This window comes from Triticum urartu, chromosome 7, assembly GCF_003073215.2.
Source record: "Triticum urartu cultivar G1812 chromosome 7, Tu2.1, whole genome shotgun sequence".
NCBI lineage: Eukaryota > Viridiplantae > Streptophyta > Magnoliopsida > Poales > Poaceae > Triticum > Triticum urartu.
The window spans coordinates 644,158,556-644,173,840 of NC_053028.1; positions in this window are offsets into that span (position 1 = coordinate 644,158,556).

Below are 15,285 nucleotides of genomic sequence, written 5' to 3' on the forward strand. Positions count from 1 at the left end.
TAGCATTTCTGATATTATATGTGGATGACATACTACTGATTGGAAATGATATAGAATTTCTGGATAGCATAAAGGGATACTTGAATAAGAGTTTTTCAATGAAAGACCTCGGTGAAGCTACTTACATATTAGGCATTAAGATCTATAGAGATAGATCAAGACACTTAATTGGACTTTCACAAAGCACATACCTTGACAAGATTTTGAAGAAGTTCAAAATGGATCAAGCAAAGAAAGGGTTCTTGCCTGTGTTACAAGGTGTGAAATTGAGTCAGACTCAATGCCCGACCACTGCAGAAGATAGAGAGAAAATGAAAGATGTTCCCTATGCTTCAGCCATAGGCTCTATCATGTATGCAATGCTGTGTACCAGACCTGATGTGTGCCTTGCTATAAGTCTAGCAGGGAGGTACCAAAGTAATCCAGGAGTGGATCACTGGACAACGGTCAAGAACATCCTGAAGTACCTGAAAAGGACTAAGGATATGTTTCTCGTATATGGAGGTGACAAAGAGCTCATCGTAAATGGTTACGTTGATGCAAGCTTTGACACTGATCCGGACGATTCTAAATCGCAAACCGGATACGTGTTTACATTAAACGGTGGAGCTGTCAGTTGGTGCAGTTCTAAACAAAGTGTCATGGCGGGATCTACATGTGAAGCGGAGTACATAGCTGCTTCGGAAGCAGCAAACGAAGGAGTCTGGATGAAGGAGTTCATATCCGATCTAGGTGTCATACCTAGTACATCGGGTCCAATGAAAATCTTTTGTGACAATACTGGTGCAATTGCCTTGGCGATGGAATCCAGATTTCACAAAAGAACCAAGCACATCAAAAGACGCTTCAATTCCATCCGGGATCTAGTCCAGGTGGGAGACATAGAGATTTGCAAGATACATACGGATCTGAATGTAGCAGACCCATTGACTAAGCCTCTTCCACGAGCAAAACATGATCAGCACCAAGGCTCCATGGGTGTTAGAATCATTACAGTATAATCTAGATTATTGACTCTAGTGCAAGTGGGAGACTGAAGGAAATATGCCCTAGAGGCAATAATAAAGTTATTATTTATTTCCTTATATCATGATAAAAGTTTATTATTCATGCTAGAACTGTATTAACCGGAAACATAATACATGTGTGAATACATAGACAAAAAGAGTGTCACAAGTATGCCTCTACTTGACTAGCTCGTTAATCAAAGATGGTTGTGTTTCCTAACCATGGACAAAGAGTTGTCATTTGATTAATGGGATCACATCATTAGTTGAATGATCTGATTGACATGACCCATTCCGTTAGCTTAGCACCCGATCGTTTAGTATGTTGCTATTGCTTTCTTCATGACTTATACATGTTCCTATGACTATGAGATTATGCAACTCCCGTTTGCCGGAGGAACACTTTGTGTTCTACCAAACGTCACAACGTAACTGGGTGATTATAAAGGAGCTCTACAGGTGTCTCCAAAGGTACATGTTGGGTTGGCGTATTTCGGAGATTAGGATTTGTCACTCCGATTGTCGGAGAGGTATCTCTGGGCCCTCTCGGTAATGCACATCACTGAAGCCTTGCAAGCATTGCAACTAATGAGTTAGTTGCGGGATGATGTATTACGGAACGAGTAAAGAGACTTGCCGGTAACGAGATTGAACTAGGTATGGGATACCGACGATCGAATCTCGGGCAAGTAACATACCGATGCCAAAGGGAACAACATATGTTGTTATGCGGTCTGACCGATAAAAGATCTTCGTAGAATATGTAGGAGCCAATATGAGCATCCAGGTTCCGCTATTGGTTATTGACCGGAGACGTGTCTCGGTCATGTCTACATTGTTCTCGAACCCGTAGGGTCCGCACGCTTAAGGTTACGATGACAATTATATTATGAGTTTATGCATTTTGATGTACCGAAGGTTGTTCGGAGTCCCGGATGTGATCACGGACACGACGAGGAGTCTTGAAATGGTCGAGACATAAGGATTGATATATTGTAAGCCTATGTTTGGATATCGGAAGTGTTCCGGGTGAAATCGGGATTTTACCGGAGTACCGGGAGGTTACCGGAACCCCCCGGGAGGTATATGGGCCTTAGTGGGCCTTAGTGGAAGAGAGGAGAGGTGGCCAAAGATGGTCCGCGTGCCCCTCCCCCCCTTGGTCCGAATAGGGCAAGGAAAGGGGGCCGACCCCCCTTCCCCCTCTCTCTCCTCTTTTCCCCCCTCCGCGAATCCTATTCCAACTAGGAAAGGGGGGAGTCCTACTCCCGGAGGGAGTAGGACTCCTCCTGGCGCGCCTCTCCTGGCCGGCCGCACTCCCCCCCTTGAGCCTTTATATACGGAGGCAGGGGCACCCCCTAGAGACACAAGTTGATCCACGTGATCATATTCTTAGCCGTGTGCGGTGCCCCCTTCCACCATAGTCCTCGATAATATTGTAGCAGTGCTTAGGCGAAGCCCTGCAACAGTAGTACATCAAGATCGTCACCACGCCGTCGTGCTGACGGAACTCTTCCCCGACACTTTGCTGGATCGAAGTCCGGGGATCGTCATCGAGCTGAACGTGTGCTAGAACTCGGAGGTGCCGTAGTTTCGGTGCTTGATCGGTCGAGCCGTGGAGACGTACGACTACATCAACCAAGTTAACGCTTCCGTTGTCGATCTACAAGGGTACGTAGATCACACTCTCCCCCTCTCGTTGCTATGCATCACCATGATCTTGCGTGTGCGTAGGAATTTTTTTGAAATTACTACGAAACCCAACAATGCATTACACAATTTGAGTCTCCATTATGCTCTACATAATAACAAATCTCTCATGATGGATGACATGTTTCTATATCACGCATCACATTTATTTGAGCATTGGATATTTTGTGCTAACGAACACAAGCACATGTGCTTCATGATGGATGATGTGTACATATACCACACACACACAATTTTCCCTTTCTCTTTGTTTTGTGTAGGTACTCATGAACAATCGTCAACCTCACAATCCGATGAGTTGACGAAACGAGCTCTTGGGAGCAAAGATGACTTGGGATCCCTTGAACTATCCTTCCCATCGTTCTCTCCGCGCAACGAATACGCACATCTCTTTTACTCGCCTCTCACACGGCTATGGGCTATATATCACTTGTTACTTTATGCCCATTGTATCTTGTTCACTTTGCATGTTATACATCTTTACATAATTTTGCCATGCAATTGTGACCCTTGCTTGCATCTACCCATGATTCACCATTTTACGACTCCTATGTGTATTTGCATGTTTGGTGGAGATCCTTGTTGCTATTGCCATGTTTATCATGTGCCTCATGCTATTGTTGCTTGTTGTGTTGGGAGAGTCATGATGTCCCATTGCTATTTACATATGGCCTCTCACCAATACATTGATGATATTTTGCTCATATCTTGCTTCCATACTTGTGATATGTCATGTGCATTATGTATGCCCACCATTTGCACACATGACATGCTTGCCATGATTACTCCTAGTACGTTGCATCTTTGCACCACTAGCTTGCTTGACTTGATCACTATGATTTATTGCTTTGTCACATCACCCATGTTCCATTCTTACTCGCTTTCTTGGGTTGAATACATATATGTTCATGCCTCTCACATGATACATCTTGTTCATTGTCGCTTGCCTCCAATTGTTGCATCTATGCTTATCGATCTCGGAGACTTGGACATATTACTTGTGATGCATGCTTGTTTACTTAAGCCTATTGTATTTGGTTGTTCTTGCATCATATGCCTCCATACTATGAAATGCTCCCTTGTCCTTTCTTATGATGAGCATGATGCATACACTTGTTAGGTATCTTACCACCCGAATGATAGGTTTTGCACTTCCGCTAACCTCATTTGTTTTTGCGAGTGTTTGTCATGTTCTTTCCTTTTGAAGGATTCACAAGGTGGTACCATCACGAGACATATTGGTTATGTGAAGGCATACAAGATGCGCAACTCCAACATCCTTCGGACATTTCTAAAGGTGACCTCCTTCCCTTTGAGCCATCTTCAAATAAGCATATTGGACGGGTCATTCTTTCATTGTTGTCTCCTCCTTCTTGTCTACATGTTACATCTATTGGATGGAGGACCGACATTAGAGATGGAACCCATGGACCTTCAAGTTGAGGAGCGCTCGGAGTTACTGGATGCACCTTTGAACCTCCACTCATGCCACGACATCGAGCATTGGTACTCCAACACCTCCATATTTGTTGATTGTGCTCACACATGTCATGCTCAATGGACATATCATACACACGAAAAATTTGCATCTTATGCATGGATTGACTCATATTATGATTGCCTTGTTGCACCTTGTCCTTCTATGTCATCCATGATATATGAGCTTGTGCATTTCCTTAGCAAATTTGTTGTGATATACCTTGATGGCATATTCATACATCATGATCTTATTGCCTACCATCAATTGCATGATACATCACATTGAGCATCCATTACCATATTCATGCTATTGATAAACCGTCTCACTATGACATCATTTTGCACCATGGTTGCATTGATCATATTCACAACACATTTGTGTGCATAATGAATGTTTTTGCTCCCATGAATGCTTTGCATACTATTCCATATCTTTTGGATAAGCTTCATGCACCTTGTCATGATCAATCTTGTCGCACTCATTCTTACATGATGGACACTTTGTGTTCTAACCATTGTATTTCCGAGTGCCGTTTGTGTTTGCTCTTTTTGCATGTGTACCACTCCGGAGACACCTTGGAGTCCTTGGATTGCGCCATGTCTTCCACTTCGTCCAACTACACGTCCGTCCACGGCAACCGTTTCCATGGTGATGAGGTTTTCGATCTGAGGTCGGATCTTTCCCAGGGGAGGGGAGATGATGTGGACCATCCTACGATCATCCCCATGTACACTCCAGCATACACCTTTGGACCTAAGGTGAACTCGCTCCTTTCCGAATCTTCCCTTTCCGCACGTAAGACATGGATGCTACTTCAAGCGTGGACCTTGTGCATACTCAGGTACACCCGAGGAGACCATGGAGAGCCCAAGGACCAAGGCCAAGTGAGAGAGTCCTGGATTAGGGGGTCTCCGGATTGCCGGACTGTTGGACTATGAAGATACAAGATTGAAGACTTCGTCCCGTGTCCGGATACGACTCTACTTGGCGTGGAAGGCAAGCTAGGCAGTACGGATATGGATATCTCCTCCTTTGTAACCGACCTTGTGTAACCCTAGCCCCCCCGGTGTCTATATAAACCGGAGGGTTTTAGTCCGTAGGACAACATACACTCATACCATATGCTAGCTTCTAGGGTTTAGCCTCTCCGATCTCGTGGTAGATCAACTCTTGTAATACTCATATCATCAAGAATAAATCAAGCCGGACGTAGGGTTTTACCTCCACCAAGAGGGCTCGAACCTGGGTAAAACATCGTGTCCCCTGCCTCCTGTTACCATCTGCCTTAGACGCACAGTTCGGGACCCCCTATCCGGGATCCGCTGGTTTTGACACCGACATTGGTGCTTTCATTGAGAGTTCCTCTGTGTCATTGCCATTAGGCTTGATGGCTCCTTTAATCATCGATAGCGATGCGGTCCAGGGTGAGACTTTTCTCCCCGGACAGATCTTCGTATTCGGCGGCTTCGCACTGCGGGCCAACTCACTTGGCCATCTGGAGTAGATCGAAAGTTACGCCCCTGAAAGTGCTAGTGATCGACTAGAGGGGGGGTGAATTGGCGATTTTTATGAAAGTATTCAAAACATGGAAGTTTCGAAGACAAACAATAGAAATAAACCTATTATGATGCAGCGGAAGGTAGACTACACTAGGCAAACCATAGTCAAGTATTCAATGAAGTGAAAGCACAATGACTAATAGCAGCTAGGTAGTAAAGATCAGGTAGGAAGATATTGTGAAGCCAATCAGAACAAGCAGTCACTCAGTGAAGACAAAAGATAATGCAATCATACAATGACTTCATAAGGACCAACAGTAAGTAAAGGGAAGGGCAGGATGAAACCAGTGACTCGTTGAAGACAATGATTTGTTGGACCAGTTCGAGTTGCTGTGACAACTGTACGTCTGGTTAGGGAGGCTGAGATTCAACTCAGAAGACCTCGTCTTCACCTTATTCCCCTTGAGCTAAGGACACCCAATCCTCGCCCAATCACTCTGGTAAGTCTTCAAGGTAGACTTCCAAACCTTCACAGACTTCGTTCACCAGCGATCCACAATGACTCTTGGATGCTCAGAACGCGACGCCTAACCGGCTGGAGGATTCACGGTCCTCAAGTGTAATAAGCCTTCAGATCACACAGACAGGAAGACTTAAGTGATGCCTAACACTCTTTGGCTCCGGGTGTTTAGGGCTTTATCCTTGCAAGGAATTCTCTCTCAAAGGCTTTGAGGTGGGTTGCTCTCAAACGACAAAAGCCGTACTCTAACTCTGAGTAGCCAACCGTTTATGGTTGTAGGGGGTGGGCTATTTATAGCCACTGGGCAACCCGACCCGATTTGTCTGAAATGACCCTTGGTCACTAAGGAACTGACACGTGTTCCAACGGTCAGATTTCAAACACACACGACAACTTTACTTGGACTACAAGCAAAGCTGACTTATCCAACTCTGGACAAGATTTGCTCTCATAGTCTTCACTCGAAGACATAGGATTTTGGTTAAGCATCACTTCAGTCATTCTGACTGGTTCTCTTGGACCCCACTTAACAGTACGGTGGTTCCTATGACTCAACAAAGAAAAACACAGAACGACGAAACTGCTAAGTCTTCGCGCTCCATAGTCTTCACGCGTTGTCTTCTCTTATCATAGTCTTCAATGTGAATGTCTTCACATACCACCTCTGACTTCAATGTCTTCATACATTTTTAGGGGTCATCTCTGGTAGGAAAACCGAATCAATGAGGGACTTCTACTTGTGTTATCTTGCAATTCTCACAAACACATTAGTCCCTCAACTAGGTTTGTCGTCAATACTCCAAAACCAACTAGGGGTGGCACTAGATGCACTTACAATCTCCCCCTTTTTGGTGATTGATGACAAACTAGTTCAAGTTTTCAACGGGGAATATAATATGTGAAATTGTATAGGATAGGTTATTGTCTTCATAAGTGGCAAAGGCTCCCCCTGAAGATGTGCATATAAGTAATTTGCTTTTGGTATGCAAATGCACATGGCAGGTTGTACTTGTGGAGATCCTCTTCAACTTATGATGACAATTCATCATGCATGAAAAGTATGTGATGATAATGACATGCATAATGAAAAATGGACGTCAAAATGATCTAAGTGCGGAATTTATCGTCGCACATGCGGAATTTATCATCGCACCACAGAAAAGCAAATAAGTAGCAGACGACCATCGAGTTTGAGTGTTACAACTCAAAGAACCAAATGTATCAAAATGCGAGAGTTGTAAACACTAGGCAAAATATAAAACTACCGCCCATATGAACCCGCTTGAAGACTATCAAACTCATATGCTTCTCCCCCTTTTGTCAGTAAGGACCAAAAAGGTTTGAAGACATAGAGCACCTACTCGTCCTCGTGAGGAGTTGGTGAAGCAGCAGGGTTGTCGGTGTTGTTAGGCGGTGCAGACGAACTCAGAGCAGTGCTGATGCGTGCAGAAGTAGGGGGCGGTGAAGTAGCATCGTCTTCATCATCGATGACACGTGCATTAACTATTGCAGCAGAGGAGGAGAACTCAGAGTCTTCAAGAGACGGAGTTCGTCGCAGTACAGTCCTTCTTGGAGGTGTTGAGTCAAACTTGAAGCGTTCAGAGAAGCTATCCTCTTGAAGATCATCTTCAGAACACATAAGCATCAGCCCTTTCCATGTACGTCGACAGGTTTCATGGGCAACAGAGGCATTCTTGGTGGCAAGGTTGCGAATCCTGATTACGTCCACCAAGAGGCTTTGCATTTGGCGCTTCAGCCAGTCATGATGCTTATCCTGTTTCTGATGAAGGGAAACCAGAAGCTCTCGGTCATTGAGAACACGGGATTGCTTCTTGGGCCGTTGTGCAATGGTGCTTTCAGTGGCTTCAGTGAGGGCACGATGAGGTGCACGTGTAGTACCAGCCAGAGGATAAACACGAGTGACTGCTTGAACTCCTTCAATGTTTTGAGAGAAGCTTTGATTCTTAGCATTTTGAAGACTAAGGGGCTCCTTGGCAGGCTCTGGATAGATGGCTTCAACTGACATATCGACGTCAGGTAGAAAGATCCGATGATTGTGAGCAGAGGGCTGATAGGTGATAGCTGAGTGTAGTTTGATCAGCCGCATAATCCATGGAGCGTAAAACTTCAAGCCAAAGAGATCAGATCCAGAGGCAGCAAGTTGGCGGATGAAGAAGTCTTGTGCATTGAAGCTTTTGCCATGAAGAATATGAAAGACCAACGTCTTCATTGCGCCTTCTAGCTTGGCATGTGGAGAATGTCCTTTGATGGGCCAGAGAGTTTGCCTTATGATGTGATAGATAGTACGTGGCAGATACTCAAGGTCTTCAACAAAGAACTCCTTAGGATATTCAGCATCTGGAGGCAAGGGCTTCATCATGCTAAGCATCTGACTCATATTGGGCTCAGGCTTGTGGAAGATGTTTTCCATAGCAGCACTGTGAAGATGACAACCAGGTTCATACAGATCTCCTGGAGTGGGCAGGCCAGTAAGCTCAATGATATCAAAGGCTTTGGCTTCATGATGAACATTGCCTGTCATCCACTCAAGGACCCAAGTCTTCGGATCCCTGTTGTAGCCACGGATATGAAGAGTGGCATAGAATTGGAGCAGCAATTCTTCATTCCAGTGCTCCTTATCAGTGACGAACTGCAGCAAGCCAGACTCTCTGAAGCAATCCAGAGCTTCTTCCAAACAAGGCAGACCAGTTATGGTTTCAGTGTCAAGACGCATATGTGGGAAAATGCGACCTTGATTGTACAGAATGCATGAGTAATAACTGCGCTGCTGATAGCTCCAGAACCGATCAGAAGATATTCTTGCCTTGGTGTAGGGGTTCTTGGCGCTATCAAAGAAGGTGTTGTGTGCCTTGAAGCCATTGATATTAAAAGATTCGGGTGCAGATGCAGTACCTGGAAACCTGGGCAACCTTGGCATTGGCTTTTGAACATGAGGCCTGTGCTCAACGGGATAGTCAAACTGAGGACCAGCAGCAGGCGGAGGAGTCAGAAAGGGCCATTTGACAGTGACAAGTTGGCCATAGTTGAATGCTTGCTCGATAGTGTGTGGCCTTGGTGGTGGAACAGGAGCAGTGGCATCAACAGAGGCGTCAGGCTGCACATCTGTTGCAGGTGCATCATTGGCTTCATTGGCCTCTGGCACATTGGTTGGTGCAGGCTCCACATTTGCTTCATCCATGACTACGTCATTGACTTCATTTGTGTTGGTGGTGGCAGCCTCAAGATTCTCAACCTCCACTTCAGAAGCTGGAGGGTCGGTCACGTTCTCCTCGAGAACAACATCTTGGTGAGACGTGGGTGTAGCAACTCTTGGGGCTTCTTCTTCATTGGCTGATGCAGCCGGAACATCTTCAGCCATTTTGGCTTCGGATTCGGAGACAGTCACAGTAGGAGTGGAATATGGAAACACCTGACGGGCAATAGATTGGTGGTGCACTTCTCCTTCTGAAACGCTCGAAAGAGGGACTTGGGGCCTTGGTCCTTTGCGAAGCCTGCGTAGCGCTGGCGACGCCTGTGAAGATGGAGTTGGCTGGGCCTCAAAGTCATCCTCTTCTTGCACTGATGGGGTTGCTTGCGGTTGGGGAGAGCTTGGAGTGTCTTGTCTCTGTGGGTGATCAGCCCACGATGCATCCTGAGCAGTTGGCGTCAAAGGACGACCAATGCTGATGAGTTCGCTGTGCGTGAGCACAGGCGATGATACCAGTTGGTGCTCGATCTGAGGAAGGACTTCATCATCTTGAACATTGTCATGGTGACCAATGTCTTCAGCAGCGGTGGGATCAACTGCTGGAATGTCTTCAGCTTCATGAGCCTCTGTGGAAGTAGGCTCATGAACAATCAGTTGGCGCTCGTGGTGTTCAGATGCAGGGCTAACCATTGAGATAGGTTCAACAACTAAGGGCTCTGTGGGAGCAGCCCGATCCTTCTTGGTTTTGCGCTTCTTCTTAGAGGGAGCGACATCATAAGCTTCATGATTTTTCCTTTTTCTGGCTTCAGCCTCGGCAGTCCTCGTCTTCTTCAGTTCTGAAGTGGTTGACCTGACCTTTGGCTTCGAGCTAGTCATGCTGCTTGGGAAGACTATGCGAGGTTCTTCCTGCCTTGAAGGTGCAGATTGGTCAGTTGAGGGCTTCTTCTTCTTTGCAGCCATTCTGGGGTCGATGCCAGGACGACCAAGAGCCTTGCGCTTCTCAGCCTCATTGTAGGCTTGCACACACTTGTCAGCCAGGCTCTTCATGCGCTCACGAGAACCTTTAGCTTCTTCACGCTTCTTGAGAAAGGCTTCTTTGAGCTCGTGCAGCATGATCTTGAAGTTTTTGACATCTTGCACGCTGAGCTTGGCCATGTGCTTCTTGAACTGAGCTTTCTCATAGTCGATCTTTTGCTTCAGTTCAACGATGCGCTGAGCTAGAGTGAGCTCAGAAGCAATGGCGCCAGTGAAGGCGACACTGAGGCCAATTGGAAGCTGCAGATCTTCAAAGCTGAGGTTGGGCGTGTCAAACCACTCATCGATGAAGTTATGGATGATTGCCACATCAAAGAGAGGCAAATCATTGAAGATCTCTACTTCTTCCTTGCTCTTGATCAGTTGCTCAAGAGCGTCATCTGCAAGATCTTCATCACTGGAGAGATCAATGGCGTAATTGCGTAGAATAGCAGCAGCAGTCAGTGCCTGATCAGTACTCTTTCTCATCTCAGTCTTCTTGGAGATGTGTGATAGATCTTTAGACTGTACACTGTCTTCAGGAGGTGCAGTAGCCAGTGGCTTCGCCTATAAGACCTTTGGTGCAGGAGCAGGCTTTGAAGCTTTAGGCTTTTCAGTTTCTTTGGCTTCGGCGGTGTAGGCGCTTCATCAGATTCAGCGTCATCTGCAGGCTCATCCACGGTTGTCCCTTGAACCATGATATGAGTGATGAGACCTTCCAGGTTGTAGAAGGGCCCAACAAGATTGGGTTCAGCTTCGCGGGTGCCATCGACACGGGGAGCAGAAGGACCAGGGTTGAAGTCTAGTCCCAATGACTTCTTGTTTTGCTTAGCCGAATTCTTGGCAAACTGGAAGTTGCGCTTGAACAGATTGTCGTCACGACACCATAGCAATGACGATGGGTCTGCATCCACAGACTGTGGTCCACAGACCATGCAGGGATAGAAGCCTTGTTCAATGGCTTCATCTCTGGACCTGGGTTGAAGATTTCTGTATAGGATGTCTCCCCATGGTCGCTTGATGGCATTTTTCTCAGCATATTCCTGGGTCACAAACCTGTACTTGAACCATTGCTCAACCCAGTATCTTCGAATCCATTGGATTCGTGTCTTTCGCTGATTGTAATCCTCTTCTGGATCTGTCTTGTATAGCTCTGAGAGGTCATCAGGCAGATCTCTTGATGTTCCCCCTCGACGCTGTCTGCCACCCTTCCTTGCTGATTTCTCTGTAGCCATGAACTTCAAACTGAATGGCTTCAACACGTTCAAAGGTTTCAAAGGCTTCCGCTTGCTGGTCAAACAGGAACTGGCTTCGGGAGAATTTATATGATGCTGTAAGAATTCTGCAAATGAATGCAGACTATGAGAACCAAGGGATTCTCCCACGGACATGTACCTGTGACAGCATTAAGGTGCGAGGGAAGGGGAAGAGGTCATATGCATTCTTAGAAGATTTTAAAGAGAAATCAGTTTAGAAGACATTGACCTCATAGTGCGAAGACATTCACTCATAGATAGAGAGTTGGTTCCAGATTTGTACGAATCCACGAATAAGTACAAGTGAGGAATCTAACTACTTTGTGAAGCATAAGTCAACATACTAGGCATATTATGAGATGCAGTATGAAATAGATCCAACTTGTGTGAACAGAAACTGCTTGTGGTAGAAAGTGATGAATCCATAGGATTAAAGGGGCCATAAAAAGGAAGTTTTATTTACGACACGAAGAACTGCTAGACGGAGTGGGAGAGGAGGCCGAGCAGTTCGATCGCCTGTGCCCTAACTTGGCGATGGAGGACACCTATGGCGACGGCGGAGAAGACAATGTCCGTGGCCAGCGTGAAGACGGCGTCGGTGAGGTCGCAGCAGCTAAGTGCTTCGTTGCTGGCGTCGTCGAGGGCTAGCGGTGGCGCTAGGGTTTGTGCGAGAGTGGAAGAAAGGATAATGACTGTGGTGAGGCGTGTATTTATAGGGACAGGGATGGCACAGTGTTATTACACAGGTGCCCCTGGCGATTCACATCGGAAGGGCACGTGGCTATCATGCAACATATCGGAGGTTGTTTCATGTTCCCACGCACGCCTGGATTGTCGGTTGGTCATTCCCACTTCTCCGGGTTTCAGGTGAAGGAATTAGCATTGAAAACAGACTTAATGTTTGTCTCTGTATCTTCTGCTGACAAGGACGCAGAGAAGATATTCGACAGTTTCAATAGAATGCATATGATTTGGAGAGATAGAGTTTGAGATAGAAAGCATAGAGAGGATAGGGTCCGATCACATTCGCTTAATTCAAAAGATTCAACAAGAAGACATAGCTATAAGTGAATGCTGTAGAGGACAGAACACCAGTATATATATATATATATATATATATATATATATATATGAGAAAGACAATCAAATCAACATAGTGAAGATAATCATGAAGACAAGTTGAGATTGAAGCCAAACCAAATGTGAAGACATACCAAACGTAACGCCATGAGTGAAACACTTCAAACAGAAAAATTTGGTGGTGGCGTTACCCACCGTATAGGAAGTATTAGACCCAGACATGGCGCACAATTATCATGGCGCTCCGAAGCCAAATTCCACATTAATGTATTCACACTTAGAATGTAAGTCTTCATTGATTGAAGATATACTTTACTTCGTGTGTTGCACATCTAAGTCATCAATATGCATAAGTGTTAGGATGTGTGCCTGATCACAGGACATTTGAGGATTCCAAGATATTTAGCTCACACCATAACTTGCAAAACCTCTTCTCATCCAAGGGCTTGGTGAAGATATCTGCCAATTGCTCTTCAGTGTTGACGTGTATGATATCAATATCTTCCTTCACAACATGATCTTTGAGAAAGTGATGAAGAATTTCAATGTGCTTTGTCTTTGAGTGCTGAAATGGGTTGTTGGCAATCTTGATGGCGCTTTCGTTGTCGCAGTAGAGTGGCACTTGCTTCAGATGAATGCCATAGTCTTTGAGTGTTTGCTTCATCCATAAAAGCTGAGCGCAACAAGATCCAGCAGCAATGTATTCAGATTCAGTAGTGGAGAGAGATACACAGTTCTGCTTCTTTGAAGACCAACATACAAGTGATCGTCCCAGAAAATGACATGTGCCTGATGTAGACTTGCGATCCACCTTGTCACCAGCATAATCAGCATCCGAGAATCCAACCAGATCAAACTCTGAGCCCTTTGGATACCATAATCATAGTGTTGGGGTGTGAGCCAAATATCTGAGAATTTGCTTCACAGCTAAGTGATGCGATTCCTTTGGTGCCGCTTTGTAACGCCCTCGATGCGGCTATATCTCCTACGTGTCGAAGCACGACTTAGAGGCATAACCGCATTGAAAGCAATGTCGCAAGTTAGGCAATCTTCACAACATCCCATGTAATATAAATAATAAAAGGGGAAGGTACATAGTTGGCTTACACTCGCCACGTCCAACAAAGTACATAAATAGCATTACATCATCCAATCACTCATGGCCCGACTACGGTGCCAAAATAAAAGACCAACCCAACATGCGAAACGATCCCGATCGCCCTAACTGGGCACCACTACTGATCATCAGGGAAAGACACATAGTAACGGCGTGAGTCCTCGTCGAAATCCCACTTGAGCTCAAGCGCGTCATCTGGAACGGAGTCATCAGGCCCTGCATCTGGTTTGGAAGTAATCTGTGAGCCATAGGGACTCAGCAATCTCGCACCCTCGCGATCAAGACTATTTAAGCTTATAGGTAAGGCAAGGTAAAAATACGTGGAGCTGCAGCAAGCGACTAGCAAGATATGGTGGCTAACCTATTCGCAAATGAGAGCGAGAAGAGAAGGCAATGCACGATCGAATAGCTAGAGAACAACCTGCGACAAGCATTACTCCAACACCGTGTTGACTTCCCGGACTCCGCCGAGAAGAGACCATCACGGTAACTCACACAGTTGATTCATTTTAATTAAGTTAAGGTTCAAGTTATCTACAACCGGAAATTAACAAATTCCCATCTGCCCATAACCGCGGGCACGGCTTTCGAAAGTTCAAATCCCTGAAGGGGAGTCCCAACTTAGCCCATGACAAGCTCTCACGGTCAACGAAGGATATACCTTCTCCCGAGACATTCCGATCAGACTCGGTATCCCGGTTCTACAAGACACTTCGACAAGTTAAAACAAATCCAGCAACACCGCCCGAATGTGCCGACAAATCCCGATAGGAGCTGCACATATCTTGTTCTCAGGGCACACTCAGATAGGTCAAGCTACGAGTAAAACCAACCCTCGAGTTTCCCCGAGGTGGCCCCGCAGGCTGCCCGGTTCGGACCAACACTCAGAGGAGCATTGGCCCTGGGGGGGGGGGGTTTAAATAAGATGACCCTCGGGCTCCGGAAACCAAGGGAAAAAGAGGCTAGGTGGCAAATGGTAAAACCAAGGTTGGGCATTGCTGGAAAAGCTTTATTCAAGGCGAACTATCAAGGGGTTCCCATTATCACCCAACCGCATAAGGAACGCAAAATCCGGGAACATAACACCGATATGACGGAAACTAGGGCGGCAAGAGTGGAACAAAACACTAGGCGAGAGGCCGAGCCTTCCACCCTTTACCAAGTATATAGATGCATTGAGATAACAAGATAATATAGTGATATCCCAACAAGTAAATAATGTTCCAACAAGGAACGGTCTCCAATCTTCACCTGCAACTAGCAACGCTACAAGAGGGGCTGAGCAAAGCGGTAACATAGCCAATCAACGGTTTGATAGGACATGGTGGGTTAGAGGTTTGACATGGAAATTTGGGAGGCATGATAAGCAAGTGGTAGGCGTCGTAGCATAGGCATAG